Source organism: Ictidomys tridecemlineatus, chromosome X (assembly GCF_052094955.1).
Source record: "Ictidomys tridecemlineatus isolate mIctTri1 chromosome X, mIctTri1.hap1, whole genome shotgun sequence".
Taxonomy (NCBI): domain Eukaryota; kingdom Metazoa; phylum Chordata; class Mammalia; order Rodentia; family Sciuridae; genus Ictidomys; species Ictidomys tridecemlineatus.
Window position 1 is genome coordinate 31,473,899 of NC_135493.1, and position 22,922 is coordinate 31,496,820.

The 22,922-nt window shown below is 34.2% G+C and overlaps 1 pseudogene; it reads right to left on the minus strand.

Annotated features, from left to right (window-relative positions):
• Nucleotides 1-1,664: 1,664 nt before the first annotated feature.
• Nucleotides 1,665-22,922, minus strand: part of LOC110597572 (large ribosomal subunit protein uL15 pseudogene) — a 169,622-nt pseudogene continuing 148,364 nt past the window's right edge.

Sequence of the window (22,922 nt, forward strand, 5' to 3'; positions counted from 1 at the left end):
ATAGGTAATTAAATAATACAGTATATAGGATTTGTGCTAAAGGAGAGTTTAGTTGCTCTTGTTACAACAAACAAACAAAAAAATGGGCAACTCTGTGGGATTAAGAATATGTTAATTTGCTGCAAACCTTTTTATTATCTATGTGTCCTGACATCATGTTGAATATCTTAATTATACGCAAATTTATTTAAAATGTTTTTTTAAAATAACATAAAAAAGATTGGCATGAAGTTTTAGTGTCTTTGGTAAGTAGTTTAGTATGGGCTAATGTGGGAGAGACTTGGAGGAAAATGGCAAGCTGAAAACAAAATAGGTTATTGCCACATTGTGAAGGACATTGATTGTCAAGCTAATCAAGAAGCTTGAGCTTTATTTGGTAGGAACCAAAGAATTTGAAATAAATGTGTCATGACCAGATTTGTGTTTTATTTATTTGTTTGAAGTGCTGGGGATGGAACCCAGGGCCTTGTGCATGGTAGGCAAGTATTCTACCACTGAGCCATACCTGCAGCCCCATATTTCTGTTTTAGGCTGTTGACTATGCTACAAGCAAGATAAACATCATGTTTACATGATGTTAACAATGGGGAGAATTTCCTAGGGATTTTAGAAATGAAGAATAAATAAGATAACACATTAGACCTTCTAGGTCTATCTGTACTTTTTGAATCATAGCAGTGATCAACTTAAGTATAATTATGTGTTTTATACATCTGCCCTCACTATACCCTAAACTTTGTGAGAACCAGAAACGTGGTTGTTTGGTTTATCATTGCAACCTCACCCTTTTACATGGTTCATAGCATATAAAAATGTTCAGTGTTTGTTGAATTAATGCATCCTTGATCTAGGAATGTGTTTCACAAGTGTTATTGTGTGGGTGGGCATTGGGAGAATATATTTCCAGATGTCTATGAGATTTCTCTGTGGCAGAAACACATAATTTATGTATGGGATTTTCTCACTAAAAAAAATGGAAGTTCCTTTGAGAAAACAATCCACCTTACCATTTTCTTTTCTATTTCTACAAAGGATGCCTTAGGTAGCCCTGGGCCTCAGCCATGCATACTTAATGTTTTTCTGCTCTCTCTATTGGATTATTGTAATTCCATCTGATGCCAGCTGGATATAATTTTTAGGTCGGGGGATTTCTTGAGGAGGGACAGTGTCTGGGATTCCCTGGTATTTTGGCTTATATGATAAAGCATCTGCTTAGTGTCCCTGTGTATATTGGATGTCAAACTTAAATATGTCTATAGTCACTGTTTCCTTTATTTGTCGAAAACCAAGTTTTGTGATTTGCCTAGTTACTTTAGCCAATGGTGTCTGACCTTACTATCACAGAAACTTGAGGACTTTGAAGTATTTGTCTCTACCTAGATGACAGTGTGTCCTGTTTTCATACTGCGTAATTAACTTCAACCAAAGCCAGGTTCCTTAAGAAATGGGTACAAAAATAATGTAATATATTTTGGAGAAAATGTGATAAAATGGCTCTTTCCATTTTTGGTTTTGTTTTAATAAACTTAGAAGCATATTGGGGGAGGGTAAACAAAGATGAAGACAGAAGTAAACAGAGCTTTTAGTTGCTGACATTCTGTGGCTATGTTCAGAGACTAGGTAAAGGCCTTCCTACTTCCTTGTTGGAAAGCATTTGTTAAAATTTAATGAACCTCCATCTGTGTGGATTTAAGCTGCAGGGACATAGACACCCCCACAATACCCTGCGTCTTCTCATCTCTTCTGCTGAAAAATTTGGCCTTCATTATTATAGGGTACTTTGGGAGATCTCCCTTTCCTAGAATTTGGTAGCAGCCTAATCTCACCATATCAATGGTGGGAGCAGCTACAGTCTTGATTTTCTGGTATTGACTCATGTCTACTTACTAACTAACCTCCATAATTTATCAAGTTTACAGATGAGCAGAAGCTCTGGTTCTGCCTAAAGTGATAATGCTTCATATCAACTTTCCCAAAGTAACTTGTGTAATATATGTCAAAGTTGATCCTGTGGTGATACTTGCCATAGCTTGCCAACGTGGACATGGCTATAACTCATGTGGCCCTGAAGGTTATGGGTCTTCATCAGTCTGGATGGCAGATTGGCAGCCTATATAAAAGAGAAAACCTTCTTTATTCTTGAAAAATAGGGTTATTAGGGCGGAAAACTGGGGGAACTCCACTAACTCTTTGATATCTTTTATTAAGGGTTAGGGTTAGGGCTTGGGGGTTTCCACTCCAAGATAACTGATACTTTGTCCAACATCTTGAAGATGTCTCAGCCAAAGCGAACTTGTCATATTCACATCTGTGCTTTCTAAAATAAACATCTCTGGGTAAGCTCAGAAATGATACTGTGATAACTGAGGTGCAGGAAGTTCTTCAAGACAAGTGAAACTCTGGTCAGGAGATTGTAAGGAATCCCTTTGATTGGCCTTTGGGAAATGGAAAGAGTATGAGACATGGGGCAGAGGGCATTATCAGATATTCTATCTCTCCAAGATTAATCTTGAAGGGCTCTTTCTGTTTACCACTCACTTAAATCCAGTTGAGTTTGGGCCTTGGAGACAGATTTTTGGTTAGACCTGGATTCCTTAGAGATAATATAATGTTAGAAATAAGAGAAGTTTATGATAGTCACTTACAGTTACTACATTGAGGCCATAGTATTTTGGAAAACTAAGAGCACTATATTTTTTCTTCTTTACAAGGGGCACCAGAATATTAGGATAACTTATACTTTTGGCAAAAAAAAAGAGCCTTTCTGCATATCTTGCACCAAAATAAAAATTCAAAAATATTAAATACTTAAATAAAAACATTCAAATACAGAATAACATGTAGATACTTATTCATATAAAGAGCATGTAGAAGACCCTTCCAAGCATGAATACAAAAACAGAAAATAGAAAAGAAAAAAAAAGATTCAACTTCATAAAAAATTTAATAATGTGAAAAGCAAAGAATATTATAAATAAAATGAGAAGACAAATGAACAACTTGGGTTAGTATTATTCTTATATTAAGAGCTCTTATAAGTCAATAAGAAGACCATGAAAAAGACCTGTAATATAATGGGCAAATATGCACAGAAAATTTGTAAAAGTACACATGAAACAGTTAAAAAAGTCAACTTTATGAGTACTTAATGAAATAGAAATTAAAAGATTGGGATAACAAGATTTTGACAATAAAAAGGTTGGTCACATTTAATGCTTACTGTTGAAGGACTGTGGGAAAGGACATTTCATATACTGTTTCTGAGGATTTAAATTGATACTATATTTTGTAAGGCAATTTGGTGTTATGTAATAGGACTTTGAAATGTATGTGATGTAAAATAATATTTTTGAAATTTTATTAAGAACCCTTTTAATGGGTTCTTACTTTTATTAATCTGACAATGTCCCACTATTAGGTCCCCAGGTGTTTTAGTCAGCTTTTTCATTGCTGTGACCAAAAGGTCTGACAAGAACAATTAGAGGTGGAAGAGTTTACTTTGGCCCACAGTTTCAGTCAATAGATAGCTGACTCCATAGCTCTGGGCTTGAGGTGAGGCAGAATGTTATGTCCAAAGAAAGCAGCTCAGGACATGACAACAGAAAGCAGAAAGAGAGAGCTCTGCTTACCAGGGACAAAAAGGCATGCCCTCAGTGACCTGTCTTCTCCAGCCACATACTACTTGCCTACAATTAGGACCCAATTAATCTGTATCAGTGCATTAAACCATTAATTCAGTTGCACATCTTATAGCCTAATCATTCTGCTTCTGAATATTCTTTGCATTGTTTCACATAAGCTTTTGGGAGATACTACATATCCAAAGCACAACACCAGGGAATAGAAAGATGAATGCCAACTTGAGAAGGAGGGAGCATTTCATCTGTCTATTTAGCAGAGGAAGTAAAATATGGCCCTTTTTGGTTCCTAGAGGAAGCTGTCTACAAAGTAAGTGATCCCATGTTAGCTTGGGGTATTCTTAGAACACTAGAGTGAGTTTCTTTAATCCCAAGGTATAGGGTGGGAAATACTAAGCTTAGAGAAGTACCATGTCCAACATTATGCCACTCAGATAAAAGGATAAAAACTGCATGATAGTATAGTGAGTTGGAGGAGGGCAAAAAGTATCCCCTAGTTTCCCATGGCACTAAGATTGGCACAATGGGAGCTTGGAGAATGTTCTGGTCAGATATGGGACATGGACCCACTTACATTCCAAGTGACAGTGGGATGAGCAGAAACCAAGCAGAGGCTTGTGGCTGACCAATCTCTAGAGATAAGTCACAGGGACAGTCATGCCTGTGTAGGCACTCTAATACTGATAAGCAGTAGTGGGAGTGTCACATGATATAACCAAGAATGTAGAAATCACCAGTCTCAAAGACCAGAGTAGGTGAAGATACCAGCCCCAGCCCATGGGCTTCTTTCAGAAGATGCCCAGAGAGAACATGGAATGAAAGACCAGCAGAGACCTAGAGGACAGTCAGTGGTCAGAATGCCATGAGGACATCTAGGGAAGGATTAGGGAGAGAAAGCTTGAGAGTCTGAGAATTTATCTGAAGGAAATTATTTTAAATAGAAAATATTATTGTTTAAACTTGAAGAGTTAAAGATATCTTTAAAGGACAAATTTAAGTCTGCATGCTTCCTGTATTGTATAGAAAGGTAGGAGTTTGTGAGAAACTTCAGATAGATAAAAATAAAAAAGCCCCACATATTTGCAAAATATTAATTTTATAATATAAACTTCATGTTAGTATTCTTTAATCCAGCTATTACATATTTAGCAATTTATTCTAAAGAAATAATCACACAAGAGTCTAAAGATATACACTCATATAACAAAATCTTCATCATAGCATTTTTTACTTATATTTATTGATTTATTTTTAATTTTTTAAATTTAATTGATTCTATTTTTTTAAATACATGATAGCAGAATGCATTACAATTCTTATTACATATAGAGCACAATTTTTCATGTCTTTGTATATAAAGTAGGTTCACGCCAATTCCTGTCTTCATACATATACTTTGGATAATGATGTCTATCACATTCCACCATCCTTGCTAATCCCTTGCCCCCTCCCTTTCCCTCCCACCCCTCTTCCGTATCTAGAATTCATCTATTCCTCCCACACTCCCCCTTCCCTACCCTACTATGAATCAACCTCCTTATATCAGAGAAAACATTTGGCATTTGATTTTTTTGGGATTGGCTAACTTCACTTAGCATTGTTTTCTCCAATGCCATCCATTTACCTGCAAATGCCATGATTTCATTCTCTTTTATTGCTGAGTAAAATTCCATTGTGTGTATATGTCACATAATTTTTATCTATTCATCCACTGAAGGGCATCTAGGTTGGCTCCACAGTTGAGCTATTGTGCATCATACCATTTTTAAAAACAAAAACTGGAAACAACCTAAATGTTTGAGAAATGTTTACATTATAATAAGTTCACACAATGAAATACTCTTCAATTGTTACAAAGAATAAGAGAAATCTATATTGGCAAGGGAAAGACTTATTTTTAAGAAATAAAGTTATGATAGGGATTATAAAATGGAAGATGATCTTATTTGTGTATATCTTGATCTATATTTATATGGAAACATATTCATATTCTATAGGAAAGTAAAAAAGATTATATGACTATATTTAGAGTATGGTCCCATATTTATTTAAGTATGTATATGCAATATATAGTTCATGTATGTGTATACACACACACACACACACAGAAGATAGTTTCAAAGTTTCTGTACCAAATTATTAGAAATTATTATAAGTGGGTGGTAGATAAGTAGAAGTTTCTCTTCTTTACTTCTACAGTTATGTTTTGCCTAATGTATTTCCCTACCGAACTATAATTATTTTTATATTTAGAAAAATCAATGCATTTATTTTCTTTCTTTTTTCTTTTTTGGTACCAGGGGTTGAACCCAGGGACGCTTAACTACTGAGCCACATCTCCACCCCTTTTTTTATATTTTGTTTAGAGACAGGATCTTGCTGAGTTGCTGAGGGCCTTCCTAAATTGAGGAGTCTGGCTTTGAAACCGCGATTTTCTTGCCTCAGCCTCCCATGCCACTGGGATTGCAGGAGTGTGCCACCGTGCTTGGCTACATTTATTTTCTTATAAAAATAGTGTGTGTTTTTTAGTAATAAGAAGAGAGATCTATGATATGTTAATATATTGAAAGAGAAGATTATTAACAGTGTATGGTTTCAGACTAGGAACAGAACCAACATATGACCCAGCTCTCCCACTTCTTGGTTTTTATCCAAAAGATCTAATGTCAGCATACTATAGTGATACATGCATACCAATATTTCTAGCAGCACAATTAATAGTAGCCAAATTATGGAACTAGCCTACATGTATAAATGTCTGTAAATAAACGAATTCATAAAGGAAATGTGGTAAATATGCAGAATGGAGTTTTATGCAGACATAAAGAAGAGTGAAATTATGTCATTTGAAGGAAAATGGATGGAACTGGAGAACAGAAATAAAAAAGGATCTCATAAAAATAGAAGAGAGAAATAGAGTAAAGAAAGGAAATTGAAAAGGAGGAAAGAAAGAAGGGAATGAGGAAGAACTGGGGAAGGAAATCTGTCAAATTATGCTACCTCCACTTATGAATATACCAAATGAACCCCACTTTATATATAATTGTAATGTGCTAATTAAAATAATAACAATAGAAGGGATGGGGTTGTGGCTTAGCAGTAGAGTGTTTGCCTAGCACATGTGAGGTGCTGGGTTTGATCCTCAGTACCACATAAAAATAAATAAAAAAATAAAAAATAAAGGTATTATGTTCAACTACAACTAAAAAATATTTTAAAAAATGATAATAGCAATAGAAGAGAAACTGGTAGAACAGAGCAAGTTTGTGAGAGAGAGAGAGAGAGGAGGAGAGGGAAAGGGAATGTAGTGGGGAATGAGATGTTGAGTGATCAAACAGTTCTGTGACATGTGAATATGGCATAATGAATTCCACTATTATATATAATTATAATGCACCAATGAAATGTGTGGTTTAATATTATTTGTTTTTACATACATGAATATATGTGCATATAAACAGAACATATGCTAATGTATTAGGGTTGATTATTTTTGGATCTTGGGATTAGTAATGATTTTTATGTATTTGTCTTTTGATTAATTATATTATCTCTCTGTAATAAAATTTTTTGTGAAATTAAGGAAAAAACACAAAGTACATCCCTGTACTCTATACTGTAGCATATGATGCCTGATTTGAGGTAGTTTTTGAGGTATATTGGGAGCCAAGTGGAGATGTCTTGGGTAGCAGGAAAATGTGAGGGTTATACTGGACTGGGTACATAATTGGCTGGGCCCAGTGATAAATGAAAATACATTTTTTTTCAAAAGCAAGAAAAATTTCTGTTAAAGGTACTAAAATATAAAGTTTTTTCCTTTGTCGAATCTCTCTCCTGTTCATGTGCATAATACATCATCCTATTGAACATCATTTACAAAATACAAGTTCAAAGATAAAATTAAGAATTTCAAGATGGTGACAAAGCATTAAATCCAACCTGGGTCCTTCTAGGCTAGGGCTCCTGTGTGACTTCACAGGTTTTACTTCCTTGATGCTGGCTTCATGGTTACACAGTAGCAGGCTGGGGAGTTTGGTTCTAGATATCATTAGCCAGAGAAAACTCATGAAACTATCAACCTCATACAAAAATCTGTTCTAAAAAGCTTTCTACCTTCTAACATAGCACTGCTTATGCCAGTTCTAGGACATGCCATGCCAGTTCCTGACAAACAAGACTGAAAATTCCCCCAAACCAAGTAGTTAGTGACAGTTTCCCTAAGCTGCAGCTATAAGATAAATGCAGGTTTGGTGCAGCCAATATGGAAAGCAGTATGGAGATTCCTTGGAAATCTGGGAATGGAACCACCATTTGACCCACCCATCCTTCTCCTCCGTCTATATCCAAAGGACTTAAAACAGCATACTACAGGGACACAGCCACATCAATGTTTATAGCAGCACAATTCACAATAGTTAAACTGTGGAGCCAACCTAGAAGCCGTTTAGTAGAGGAATGGATAAAAAATATTACTCAGCAATAAAAGAGAATAAAATCATGGCATTTGTAGGTAAATGAATGGAGTTGGAGAAGATAATGCTAAGTGAAATTAGCCAATCCCCAAAAACCAAATACTGAATGTTTTCTCTGATATAAGGAGGCTGACTCATAGTGGGGTAGGGAGGGGGAGCATGGGAGGAATAGACGAACTGTAGATAGGTCAGAGGGGTGGGAGGGGAAGGGAGGGGGCATGGGGTTAGCAATGATGGTGGAATGTGATGATCATTATTATCCAAAGTACATTTATGAAGACATGAATTGCCGTGAACATACTTTATATCCAAACAGAGATATGAAAAAGTGTGCTCTATATGTGTAATAAGAATTACAATACATTCTACTGTCATGTATTTAAAAAATAAAATCAATTAAAAAATATAAATGCAGGTTTGAATGGGGATGAGAGGCAGAAACAACAGGAGCTCCTAGTTGAGCACTCTCAGTGTAATAATTCTGCAGTAAGAAGTAGGATGGGAACACTAAAGGGGTGGAAAATTAGAGCAAAGTTTGGGGAAAGGGAAAGATGATTGAAAAGAAGTATATGAAGAGGGGCAAGGACTCTCAGTGATCTAAAGAAACCTGACCGATTTTATTTTTATGGCTATATTAAAAAATAGCAAACATGGATTAAATGTTGTGGCATATTTTAAATGCATACATTTAACGAATTTAATGCTTTTTTTCTTAACATGGATAATATACAATATAATTGCTCAGAATAACTGCTGGATTTGCACAACATAGAAATTTATAATACACTATGAATTTCGTTTTTAACTATGTTAAATATACTATGTTAAATATACATAACATAAATTTACCATCTTAACTATCTTCTTTGCAGTGCCAGGATCAAACCTAAGATCTCATGCATGCTAGGCAAATGCTCTATCACTGAGCTAATCCCTGGTCCATCTTAATCATTTTTGTTTTTTGAGACAGGGTCTCACTGTGGCTGGCCTTGAATGTGTGATCTCCCTGCCTTAGCCTCCCATGAAGCTGGGATTAAGGACAAGTGCCACCATCACCATGCCTAGCCAGTCTTAACCTTTTTTGGGGGGGAGGATTGAACCCAGGGGAACTCAACCACTGACCATATCCCCAGCCCTATTTTATATTTTATTTAGAGACAGGGGCTCACTAAGTTGCTTAACACCTCACTTTTGCTGGCTTTGAACTTGTGATCCTCTTGCCTCAGCTTCCTGAGCCGCTGGGATTAGAGGCACATATGGTAGTTATTTTGTAATTGAGAAACTGTCATCATGTTTTCCATAGGTTTTGCACCATTTTGCAATCTCAGAAACAGTGCATGAGAGTTTCAGTTTCTAGACACCATCATTAGTACTTGTTTTTTTTCTGTTCGTGTGTTGGAGATAGTGGACATCCTCAGAGGTATGAGATAATGTTCATTCCTTTTTGTTGTTAAGTAGTATTCTATGATGTCAATGTACCATGATTTATTTAACCATTTACCTGAGTAATATCTCATTACGTTTTAATTTGCATTTCCCTAATGGCTAGTGATGCTGCTAAACATATTTTCATGTACCTGAAAAACCTCTTTCTTGAAATATCACTCCATGTGTTTTGCCAATTATCTAATGGATTGTTTGTTTTTTACTGTTGAGTTTTGAGAGTTCTTTATAAATTCTACATGTTAATCTTTTGTCAGATTTACAGTTTTCAAATATTTTCTCAGACTCTGTAGCTTGCCTTTTAATGTTCATAACTGAGTCTTTCATAGAGAAAAAGTTTTAAATTTTGATGAAGTTCAACTTGTCAATTTTTTAATTCGAACTCTTTGTTACCCCTAGGACACAAAGTTTTTCTCCTGTTTTTCTTTTTTCTCTAGATTTTGTAGTTTTACACTTTATATTTGAAATTGTGATCTGTATTGAGTTAATAGTTGTAAAGGATATGAGACAGGTCCAGTTTCGCTTTTGCTGATGATTAAAGCACCATTTGTTGAAAAGTTATGTTTCTCTCTTTTAATTGATTTTGTATCTTTATCAAAAATCAGGGGGTATATTTGTGGGGGTCTAGTTCTGGGATCTCTGTTTTGTTTCATTAATCTATGTCAGTCCTTTCACATGGTCTTGGTTACTGTAGCTGTATAATTTCTTGAAATCAAGTAGACTGATTCCTCCTACTTCATTCTTTTTTATAGTGTTATTATATTTTATACATTTATTTATTTATTTATTTAACATGGTGCTGAGGATAAAACCCAGTGCCTCACACATGCTAGGTAAGTGCTCTACCACTGAACAACAGTGCAGCCTCCAACTTTATTCTTTTTAAAAATTGTTTTAGCTATTCTAGTTCCTTTGACTTGCTATATATATTATGGAATAATATTGTTTATGTCTGTAAAAATATTGCTGGATTCTGATAGGAATTGCATTAAACCTACATATCAATTTGGGGAGAATAATTTTTTTTATTATGTTGAGTCTTCCAAATCCATTAACACAGTATGTATTTCTATTTATTCACATATATTCACATATTTTGTTTTTTTCATCCAAATTTTTAATTTTCCACATGCAAGTCCTGTATATTTTGTTATTTTTATACATAAGCATTTTCATTTTTTGAGTTGTTGATGGGCCTTTATTTTATTTAATGATTTATAGGTGGTGCTGAGAATCAAAGTCAGTGCCTCACACAAGCTAGGCAAGCACTTTAACACTGAGCTACAACCCCAGCCCTAAGAATTTTATTTTTGAGCAATTATAAATGGTATTGTATTTTTAATTTTGTTGTTTGTATGTTCATGACTGGTATATAGAAATTGACTTTTATGATTATCTTATATTGTGAAACTTTGCTGAACTCATTAGTTAGAAGAGATTTTATCTCATTCCTTGGAATTTTCTACTTGGATAATGTGTTGTCTGCCAGTAGGGACAGTTTTGTTTACTTCTTTCTGATCTTTTTGCCTTTATTTCCTTTTCTTACCTTCTTGCATATATTAGTCCATTTTTGTTACTATAATGAAATACCTCAGGCAGGTTAATTTCTTTAAGAAAAGAGGTTTATGTAGATCATAGTTTTATAGACTGAAAGTCCATGTTCAGGCAGCTGCATTGGTTCAGCCTCTAGTGAGGGCCTAATGGTAGATGACATCATGGTGGGAATGTATGCCAGAAGGCGAGATCACATCACAAGATAGGAAGCCAGAGAGCTGAGTGGGTCTGGACTTGCTCTTTTTATAACAATTCTTTCAGGAGAACTACATTAATCCTTTTTGAAGGCAGTCCCCGATCACACATTACGACCTACTGCTTAATGGTCTATACCTTCTCCCTACAACACCATACTAGGTAACAGGCTTCCAACACATAAACCCTTGGACAACAAATCACATACAAACTGTAGCAGTTCACTGGCTAGAATTTCTAGTACTACGATGAATGCATGGTTGAGAGCAGATATTCTTGCCTTATTTATGATCTTTGGAGGGAAGCATCTAGTTTTCATTGTCAAGTGTGTTGTTAGTTGTAGGGTTTTGTAAATATTCTTTATCAAGTTGAAGAAGATCCCCCTGTTTTTCTCTTTCTGAGTGTTTTTCCTCATGAATGGGTGTTAAATTCTGTCAAATGCTGTTTCTGCATTGATTTATATGATCATATGATTTTTCTTCTTTACCACATTAATATGGTAAATTACATTGCTTGATTACTGAATATTGAAACAAACTTGCATCACTGGAATAAATTCTGCTTGTTCAAGGTATATAATTATTTTTATGCATAACTGAATTCTATCAGCTAATATTTGTTAGGAATTTTTGTATCTATAGTCATAAATGATATTCATCTATAGTTTTCTCTTTTTATACCATATTTAGTTTTTGAATCAGAGAAATAAAATGATTTGGGGATATCCTCTTTTATTCTCTGGAAAAAATGTATAAAGTTGATGTTAATCTTTCTTTAAGTGTTTGGAAGAATAGTCTAGTGAAATCTTCTAGACCTGGAGATTTCTTTTTGTGAAGCTTTTAAATTGTTAATTGAATCTCCTTATGGTTATAGAGCTGTTAAAATGATGTATTTCATATAGGTTGAATTGGTGTTAGTTTGTGTTCTTCAAGGAATTGGCACATTGACACTGTCAAGCATATGTATACAATTGTAGCATTTCTTTATTATTAAAGAATAATAACTATCTTTCTATAGTTGATTTCTATCTTTTTGATGTCTGTAGGGCATGTGATAACGTCTCCTGTTTCTTTCTTTTTTCTTGTTTCATTCCCAATATTGGTAATATGATTTATCCCTCTTTTTTTCTTTGTCACTTTTTATAAAATTTTGTCATTTTTTTATTATTTAGAAGAATCAATTCTTTATTTCATTGATTCTACTGTTTTTCTCTTTTCAATTTTATTGATTTATTTTTATTATTTTCTTCCTTCTGCTTGCCTTTCTTGTAGTTTTTCTTCTTTGGATAAATTTATGAGATGGGAGCTTGGATTATTGATTTCAGATTTATTCTTGTTGTATGCATTTAGTGCTATGATTTTCCACTCTCAGCAATGTTTAGCTGTGTCCTACAAATTTTGATATGTTGTATTTTCATTTTCATTCATTTCATCATTATTTAGTTTTTCATCACTTTAGCTTGAATATATTTTTTAAAATTCCCTTGAGCCTTCTTCTCTGCTCCATGGATTATTTAGAATGTGTTGCTTAGTTTCCAAGTATTTGGAGATTTTCTTGTTATCTTTCTATAGTTGATTTCTAGTTTGATTCCACTGTAGTTGAAGAACACACCCTGTACAGTTTGAATTCTTTTCAATTTGTTAAGTTTTGCTCCTTGTCTGGGATAGGACCTCTCTTGACAGGTATTTTGTTGCTACTTGAAAAGAATGTGTATTCTGCTCTTGTTGAGTGGAGAATATCTATGAAAGTTGACATTGGATTCTATCTCCTTGCCAATTTTCTGTCTAATTGTAACATCAATTATTGAGAGAGAAAAATTGAAGACTCCAGCTGTAGTAGTAAATTCATCAATTTGTCCTTTTAGTTCCATTAATTTTTGCTTTACATATTTTAGAGTTTTATTGTTTAGTGCATACACATTTAGAATTGTTATGTTATGATGAATTAACTCTTTTATCATTATGTGATATCCTTGACTATCTCAGTTAAAACTTTGGGTCCAAGATGCATTTCATATTTTATTCTATGTGTTCATTAATATATACCTATATATTAATATGAATTATTTTAATATAAAAATAGTACTATTATATATTGTCTATAATACATCAAGCATAAGGTTATTATACATGAGCATATACAATCTATTTATACTTGGATACCAATATAGCCCTCTTGCTTACTTTTGACTGATGTTTACATGATATTACTTTTTCTGTCCTCTTACTTTCAACTTCATTATACTGTTATATTTAAAGTGAGTTTTTTTGTAGATAGCATATGTTTGGTTATTTTCTTAATCCACCATGTCAGTCTATTGCTCTTTTCAACTTAAATCTACCATTTTATTTTTTCTATTTATTTATTTATTTATTTATTTATTTTTAGAATTTCTTTTCTTTTCTTTTTTTGTACTGGGGATTGAACTCAGGGGTGCTTAACTACTACTAAACCACATCCTCAACCTGTTTTTTATTTTTAATTTCGAGACAGGGCCTTGCTAAGTTGCTGAGGCTGGCTTTGAATTTGCAATCCTCCTGTTTCAGCCTCCTGAGCTGCTGGGATTACAGGCATACACCACTGTGCCTGTCCTTTCTTTGATTTTTTTTTTTTTTTTTGGTGCTGGGGATTGAACGCAGGGCCTTGTGCATGTGAGGCAAGCACTCTACCAACTGAGCTATATCCCCAGCCTCTCATTTTGATTTTTACATGTATTTTTGTGTTGCTTAATGATGGGAATATGCTCTTTCTGTGAAAGACAGCATCAAGCATTTTTGACACTCTATGAACATCGTAGACTGATAAATGTAGATGTTATAGTGTACTACACACCTAGGATGTATGGTATAGTCTATTTTTAAGGTTTTTTAAGTTGTACTTCAGATTATTTTTTTTTGTTAAAAACTGAGACACAAACACACACATTAGCCTAAGCCTACACAGGGTCAAGATTATCAATATCACTGTCTTCCATCTCCCCTTATGCCACTGAAAGATCTTCAGGGGCAATTACACACATGGACCTGTCATCTCTAACAGTAACAATGTGTTCCTCTGGAATATTTCCTGAAGACCTGCCTGAGGCTGTTCACCATTAACATTTATTCGGGTGGCGGGTGGCAGGGGAGTACCAGAGATTGAACTCAGGGGCACTTGACCACTGAGCCACATCCCCAGCCCTATTTTGTATTTTATTAGAGACAGGGTCTCACTGAGTTGCTTAGCACCTTGCTAAATTGCTGAGGCTGGCTTTGAACTCATGATCCTCCTGAGCCACTGGGATTACAGGTGTGGGCCACTGTGCCCAGCACTATCTTTTTAAAGGAGGTATATATTCTGAAATAGCAAAAGTATAGTATAGCAAACACATAAACTAGTAACATAGTCATTTATAATCATTATCAAGTATTAGGTTTGGTACATAATTGTATGTACTATACTTATATGCCTGGCAGTGCAGGAAGTTTATTTATACCAGCCTCACCACAAACAGGTGAGTAATGCATTGTGCTATAACATTATGATGGCTATCACCTCATTTATATAATAAGAATTTTTTAGCCCCATTTTAATCTTATGGAACCAAAATAATATATGCAGTTCATCCTTGACTGTAACATTGGTATGGAGTGCATGACTCTGTATATGTGTGTGTAACTCATTATAGTCTACTGGTGTCTTCATTTTACCAGTTTAGGTGAAGTGTAGAAATTTTTCTTATCTTTATGTCTGTCCCTTACTCTTCTTGATTACAATATATTTGTTTCTTTAACTACATCAGATGCCATTATAATTTTTGCTTCCATCATTCAACATAATTTGAAAGACTCAGAGCAGAAAGAAATTCTACTTACCAGTATTTTTGCTTACTACATTTTTTCTTCCTTTCTGATGTTCCAAGTTTCCTTTTAAAAGTAATTTTCTTTTTGTTTAGATAACATCTTTAAGCCATTCTTTTAGGATATGACAGCTGGGGACAAACTTTATTACTTTTTTCTCACTCATAAACATGATGTGCCTCTTTATTTTCATGTTTTCTTTTACAATTCTTAGTAAAATTTTGTAGTTTTCTTATGGTTTCTGCATATTTCTTATTAAGCTAATTTCTAGGTTGGTTTATTTTTTATAATTGTAATTGTGTATATGTTTTTTCTCGGTTATTTTCTAATTGCTGGTATAGAAGAAAGGAATCAATTTGCAAATGTTGATTTTCTATCCATTTACTTTAACTAAACTCTTACTAATTCTAAGTGTTTTTCATTTGATTATCTTGGGCATAATAGCACACTGCCAACCATTAATCATTTTATCTCTTGTTTCCTTCCTCTAGTTGTACCTGTATTTCAGTTTCTTATTGAAATCTACAGAGTGAATTATTTTTTTAGGGAAGACATTTAGTATAAAACAGTATTTAAAGAACTAATTCATGAAAGTGTCACATTTCAATGTAGGATATACTGTCAATGCAATATTTGGAAGAGATTTATTATTCAAAAGGAGAAACAATAAGTCAATACCTGGTGAACTTTGTTCCTTTTAAGTTATAACCAAAATTGTGGCAATAAGTGTAAACAAAATGGTGGAAAAAGAAAGAGAATTGAAAAAAATAAAAACTGATCTATCACCATAAATTGTTTAATATGCACTAGTTTACTTCAATGGGGCCACAGAATCATTAAGCAAAAGCCATTCATGAAGAGACATTTTCCTGTGGTCATCTTTATGAAATTCTTGAAGACTGTAGGCCTCGAAAATAAAACCAACTGGTGAAACTAATAGTAATTTTTGAATTTATGTGTCAAAGCTATATTTGAAATATAAAAATGTGATAAGCAAATATCAACACACCAAAAAATAAAAGGTGGGTTTCTTAAGTTTAAGCAGCTCAGCTACAGAGTATCTGACTATTCTTGATAAAGGTCAGCACTAATAAAGAAAGACCCCAGTGAGCATTTCTTAAGCTGTAACTTAAGAGACCAACTCTGAGAACTATCTTTCCTCTCTTGACTAAATGAAGAAGTATTTACCCAGTCTTCTTAGAGATACAGAGGCTGTGGAAACCATTCTCTTACTCCTTTGCTATTAACATGCAAGTAACCCTGTCTAAAGTATGAACAAATATATTTTAATCTCATTTAATTACTTAATTAATTACAGATATGTATATACCTTGTACAATGTTTAAATCAGGTTAGTCATATCTAACTCCTTAAACAGTTATCATTTGTTTCTGTTTTTTTTTTTTTTTTGGTACTGGGGATTGAACCCAGGGACATTCAACCACTGAGCCACATCCCCAGCCCGTTCTTTATTTTTCATTTTAAGACAGGGTCTCACTAAGTTGCTTAGGTCCTTGCTAAGTTGCTGAGGCTGGATTTGAATTTGTAATTCTCCTGCCTCAGCCTCCTGAACCACTGTAATTAAAGATGTGCACCACCATGCCTGTAACATTTATCATTTTTTATGGTGAAAATTTAAAAAATCCTTTCTTCTAGTTTTCTGAAACGCATAGTACATTCTTATTTAAAGTCAACCTCCTATGCAGTAGCATACCAGACTTCTTGCTCCTATCTAAGTATAACTCATTAGCCACTGGTGAACTTCTCTTTTTGCCCATACTCTTCCCATCTTCTGGTCTTTGGTTGTTTGTGAAGTCTTCAGCTGTTACCTATTTGATTTTATCTTCAGCCCTGTCTTCTTTTTCCTCTCATTCTGGACCTCTGAATATAATAATCCTATACCTTTTTGTTAATTTCTCTGCCATCTATTTTCTCTATTTTGTTCAGATTGGATAATTTTCATTGTTGAGGCTTTGAGTTTATTGATTTTCCCCCCTCTGTCCCCTCCATTCTACTATTAAGCCCGTGAACTGAATTTTATTTGTGATACATTTTTAAAAATTCCACATTATACACTTTGGTTTTCCTTTATATTTTCTGTTTCTCTAGTAATACTTCGGTCTTTCTTCCAAGTATGTTCATAATTGCTTATGGAAGCATTTTTTCCTACAATGACTGCTTGATTTTTTTAGGGGAGTACCAGGGATTGAACTCAGGGGCGCTTGACCACTTAGCCACGCCCTAGCTCTATTTTGTATTTTATTTGGAGACAGGGTCTCACTGAGTTGCTTAGTGCCTTGCTTTGGCCAAGGCTGGCTTTGAATTCATGATCCTCCTGTGTTAGCCTCTCAAGCTGCTGTAATTACAGGTGTGCTCCAACCATGCCTGGCTGATTTTTTTTTTTGGGTCAGATAATTCTAATATTTCTGTCACCTTGGTGTTGGCATATATTGCTTCTGCTTTGTTTTTTTTTTTTTTTCATTTTCTTTTTTTCTCCTGTGGTACTGGGGATGGAATGGAACTCAGGGCCTCATGAATGCTAGTCAAGAACTTACCACTAAACTATACTCCTAGTCCTTTTAAAGTTTTATTTTGAGACAGGGTCTTGCTAAGTTGCCCAGGGTAGTCTCAAATTTGTAATCTTCCTACATCAGTCTCCCAAATAACTGGGATTACAGGTGTGTACCGCTGAACTAGCCTTAGTTCTGTTTTTAATTGTCTGATATGTTTCTAGTTCTTGGTATAATGAGTGATATTTGATTGAAACACAGATATTTTAGGTATTAGGTTATGAGACTTAGGATCTTATTTAAATTTTGTGTTTCAGGTGGCTTACTCACCACCAGAGAAGAAAGGCCTTATTATTGTCAGGTAGGTTGTAGGAATCTATGTTTGTTCCTTGATTTTATTGATAATTATAGTATAGGAGTTCCTTCTGGCCATTGCTGGGTGGGTTCAGGAATTCTAATTCCTATATAGGCCTCCATTCATGACTACCTTACTGTAATACACCTGGTTCCAGTGATACCATGGTGGAGGGAAGCCTTATTACCATTGGGCAGTGATGAAAGTCCTGACTTTCCACAAAGCCTTCTCTGACACCATTCTAGCAGGGAGAAGGAGGGGCACCATATTACTACCAGGCTCCCACTGTGGTCTCTACTTTCATCATTGGCATTGTCAAGGATCTCTCATTATTACCCACCAGAGATGAAAATCCTGACTCCCTACTCAGTCTTTTCTGATACCATTCTGGTTAAGGTACTGGGGTACCTTGTTATAGCCTGGAAAGAGGACAGAAGTTTAGGCTCCTCACTTGCCCTTTACTGACTGGATTAGAAACAAAGCCTCAGTTTGTTCTTCAGTCTTTGGTAACAATAGAATAGTTGTTGTTTAAAAGGTTTTTGTCTTGCTAGGCTGCTCTTTTCCTAGACCTTTTGGGAGGACTTATTAGGTCTGCATCCATTGTAGTTTCTGGGCTGCCAGCTTCATCAACTCCAAATATGGCATATATGAGGTAAAAAGAATAAGTAGGGAAATCGCAGTCATGCCATTTTTTGGATTCCAATGTCCCCAGCTCCTCTATCTTCTTTCTTCTTCTTGTGTTTGTTTTATATATAACATCCAGGGTTTTTAGTTATATTTGTTGGGAGTAATAGAAAAAGTTGTATCTACCTATCTCCTTGAAAAGGCTAGATTTTTAATTTTGCATATTTTAATTTCAGAACAAAATAAAACAACAACAAAACAACACACTATACAACATCCAACCCTGCTGTCAAATTAGGGAAGGGATTATGACTTGAGTCCCTTGTTTCCTGCCTTAGATGCTAGGACAGGAGAAAACTACCGGAACATCAATCAACAGAGGAAGCCAGGTGGGAGAGGGCCATTGAAGGCTACTGTAGAAGCCCTGGGTACTCTACAAAGGGCAAGACTGGATTTATTTTTAATCTTTATTTTTGAAGTTACTTTACATTTATTACATTTACTTATATATTTGTATATATTTCACTGCCTCTTTGTATGTTATTTGTTCTGCCCCCACCATTTCTTTTTTCTGTCTTTTTTGGCTTTATCAGGGCTGTTTTGTTTGAATTTTAAAAGAATTTTTCTTTCACTATTACTTTTACATTTTATTATTTTATTTTATTTTTTACAGAGAGAGAATTTTTTAATATTTATTTTTAGTTTTCAGTGGACACATCTTTATTTTATTTTTATGTGGTGCTGAGGATCGAACCCAGCGCCCTGCACATGCCAGGCGAGCATGCTACTGCTTGAGCCACATCCCCAGCCCTACTTTTACATTTTAAATTTACATTTTAAAAATTGCTTTTAGTTGTTGGTGAAACTTCATTTTATTTATTTCTATGTGGTGCTGAAAATTGAACCCAGTGCCTCACATATGCTAGGTAAGCACTCTACCAGTGAGTTACAACTCTAGCCCCAACTTTTACATTTTTAACATGCATAGTTGACCAAACAAATTCTGTGCTAATAAAATAAATATCTCTGTCTTCTACAACAAAACAAAAACTTTAGAATGCTTTAACTTCACTCAACCTCCTCATATGTAATTTGAGTAGACATAATCAAACATAACTACTTCTTGCTTCATCTGAAATAAGACGGTGATTCTTCTGTTTATTAGCAATGTAGCTGTCTTATACAATTTCAGTGTATTCATGATTCTTAGAAAATAGCTATCAAAGTAAAAAAGGAGATAATGAGAGAGAAAAGAGTCTAGACCTAAATCACAACTAAGGGAAAATTGGATATAAAATCAACTGCTTAGAATAAATGGAGAGTAGACTTGATGACATAAAAATATTTCCAGAATTATGTTAACTGGAAAAATATGTTTTCAGAGGAAAAATTTGACATCTGAAAGTTATTGACTTTCATTTTAGATGAGAAGGCCCAAATTTTTGTTAATAGACCATATAAATAAAAACAAAGTATACAACTATTTAGCATGGAATATGCTTTAGTATTAAGGTATAATACAAAGGATTAAAAATAGAATTTAAATCTCAATTCTTAATTTATGAGTTTCTATGTGATAGAGTTAGATTTTATAGTAATTTATATAGACTTGCTTCATGGTTTAATTTTAACCATATAATACAGATTCTAATTCAAATGTCAGAATCTAAGATTAAGAACCCAGAGAGAATTTAAATTATAGGCTTCTGCTGTTTTTCACTTGCCTGATTTACCAATTGCAGTAAAGCATGAATTATAGCCTTGCTATTTTCTGGAAGACCATGACTAATACTAGAAATAATAATAATTGTTGCCACCCCTAAATCAAGGGAAATAGCATAAAAGCAGTAACCGATTTGGGATGAGGAAACTAGATTTATTTCTTTTGGAGTGAGAGTGAAATAAGTAATTTGCATATAGTTTAGGGGAAAATATAGGACTGGTTTTGTGATAATAGGTTTACTGTTATTCAAGAGAGAGTTTGAGAGACCGTATAGAGAAGAGAGATAATTTTGAAAACTGGGAAAAATTTTTTAAAAACGACCTATGTGTAATTCAGAGTAGGTAAGGACACAGCTTAATTTGTTAGTATACTTTTATTAGTACATCACTCAAAAAAGAATCAGGATTAGTGTTTTAGAATCCTTATGGCTTTTCAACTATAAAACAATAATCTGAAATATCAGTATTGGGTGTATTAACATTTTTAGTTGGAATTGTATTTTATTCAAAATAATATAAAATGTGGATTATTATTGCTAGCTGTGTGAGAATTTTAATAATTTATGTGTAAAAGACAATTGAATCTTAAGAACTTTGATCTAATGTGTTCCTAGCATGTGTACCTCCAGGCCTTTCCTGACATACTCTTAGTTAAGTCTCAGGGACACAGTTGTATATCTTTGCATTTTAAAATGTCCCAGAATGTCAGGAAAAACTTTCTCATTTCTCTTCCCAGCTCTTTTTTATAGTAATGCACCTTATTTGTCATTAAGGCATCAAATTTACTATATTGAGGGGAGGGTTCAGGCGTAATCTATGTCATTTACAGATATAGAAAACATAGAGTCCAACCTAAATAGTGACCTGTCTTTCATTTGACAGTGATTGATTTAAAGAAACTCTAAAATCAAAAAAGTCATTTACTTAGAAAATACAAACAACAACCTCATTTTTTCAACAAAGATATTGCAATTGTATCTATTCCCTGCCCCCTTTCCTGGTCTAGTGGTTGAGTTCAGACTCTGAAATTAGTGTGACTACATATGTGGTCAAGGTTAAATTACTTAGCATCTCTGTACCTGTTTCTTCCAAAAAATATGGATAACAATGCTTCCTATTTCATCGGGTTGTTTTCTGCTTAAATATGATAATACATGTAAAACACAGAGTGTCTGTTTTATAAAAGTGTACTGAAATTATAAATGATAGCAAACATTAATAATTATGATCAGCATTTTATTAATCTCAACAAGCACTATTTTCTTGTTTTCCTTTTCGTGTGTGTGTGCACGCGCATATGTGTAGTTCTGGAGATTGAACCCAGGGCCTCATGCATGCTAAGCAAATACTCTAACACTAAGCTATACCCCAGCTTAAAAATACTATTTTGATACAATAATAAATCATAATGAGAGTAACACACAATTTTAACTATTAGGTTAGGACCAGTAGGATGTCAATTTAATTTCCTAATCATTTTTTGGACATTATCCAACTGCCAAATGACTTCATATCAAAACAGATCTTTATACATTATATTCTCCTATTGAAACATATTCTTTAACAATGTGTATAGACTTTGTCTGTTAAAGAGGTTGAAAAAGGAGGTGGTAAATCTAAAACAGTAGGAAATATTAGAAATTGCATGCAACTGAGCATATATAGTGAAACAATGAGTGAGGTAATGTTAGCTAATTACTCCCATTACCAGGATCTCTGACATTCTGATGTTTTTGCTTTAGTCATTCTTTTCTGTGACATTGTGAGTAAAACATGTTATTTATTTTAGTGTAAATTGTGATTTTTTTCCCCTAAAATATGTCATTGAAAATTCTTCTGTATTTGTAAGTTTTTTAATAACCAGGGAACAAAATTCTTTTTAGGGCAATGTGATTCCAATTTGGCAGGGCTAGTAAAAAAATGAATTCCTTGTTTAGTAGATTCTACTTCATAGTAAACTTTCAAAAAATGTAACAATTGTGTTAGGGTTATCTATGTAAATATTCAATGCCATAGTGTGTGATACCAAAGGAAACCAGAAAATATGTTCTTTCCCCTACACTTTGACTATATATAGTTTGTGTGTTGTAGTTAGAAATAGAGCAAGGTCTTGCTAACAGAGTGCTTCTTTGGTAATTCCCTGCAGCAGTATGCATTTAGCTCCCTTCCCCCATGGTTAGGGGCCTCCATCGTTTTGCCAGCTGCTGTATTCAGTTGTCTGGGTTATTTTGGGTGACAGTGGGTTGATTCCAGGGAGAAAACAGTTGTATATCTTTGCATTTAAAAATATCTCATACAAACGTGTTATGAAAGATTTTGGAGGAAAAATCATAGTCTTTCTGAAACAGTTTGTACTTGAGTTCTGGGGAACTGGCCAGGTTGTAAAATCCAGAAGCCTGCATAATATAGTAAAGAAACCAGTCTTTTATTAGTTTTATTTAAATGCCTGATGTGAAAGAGGTTTCAGAGAAGCATAGCAAAAAAAAAGGAAATGCTGTGTGGATTCTTTGCAGTAAAATATTTGGATCTCTAGATATCTGTGGTTACTGGGCAAGAAGAGATGTTAAGTG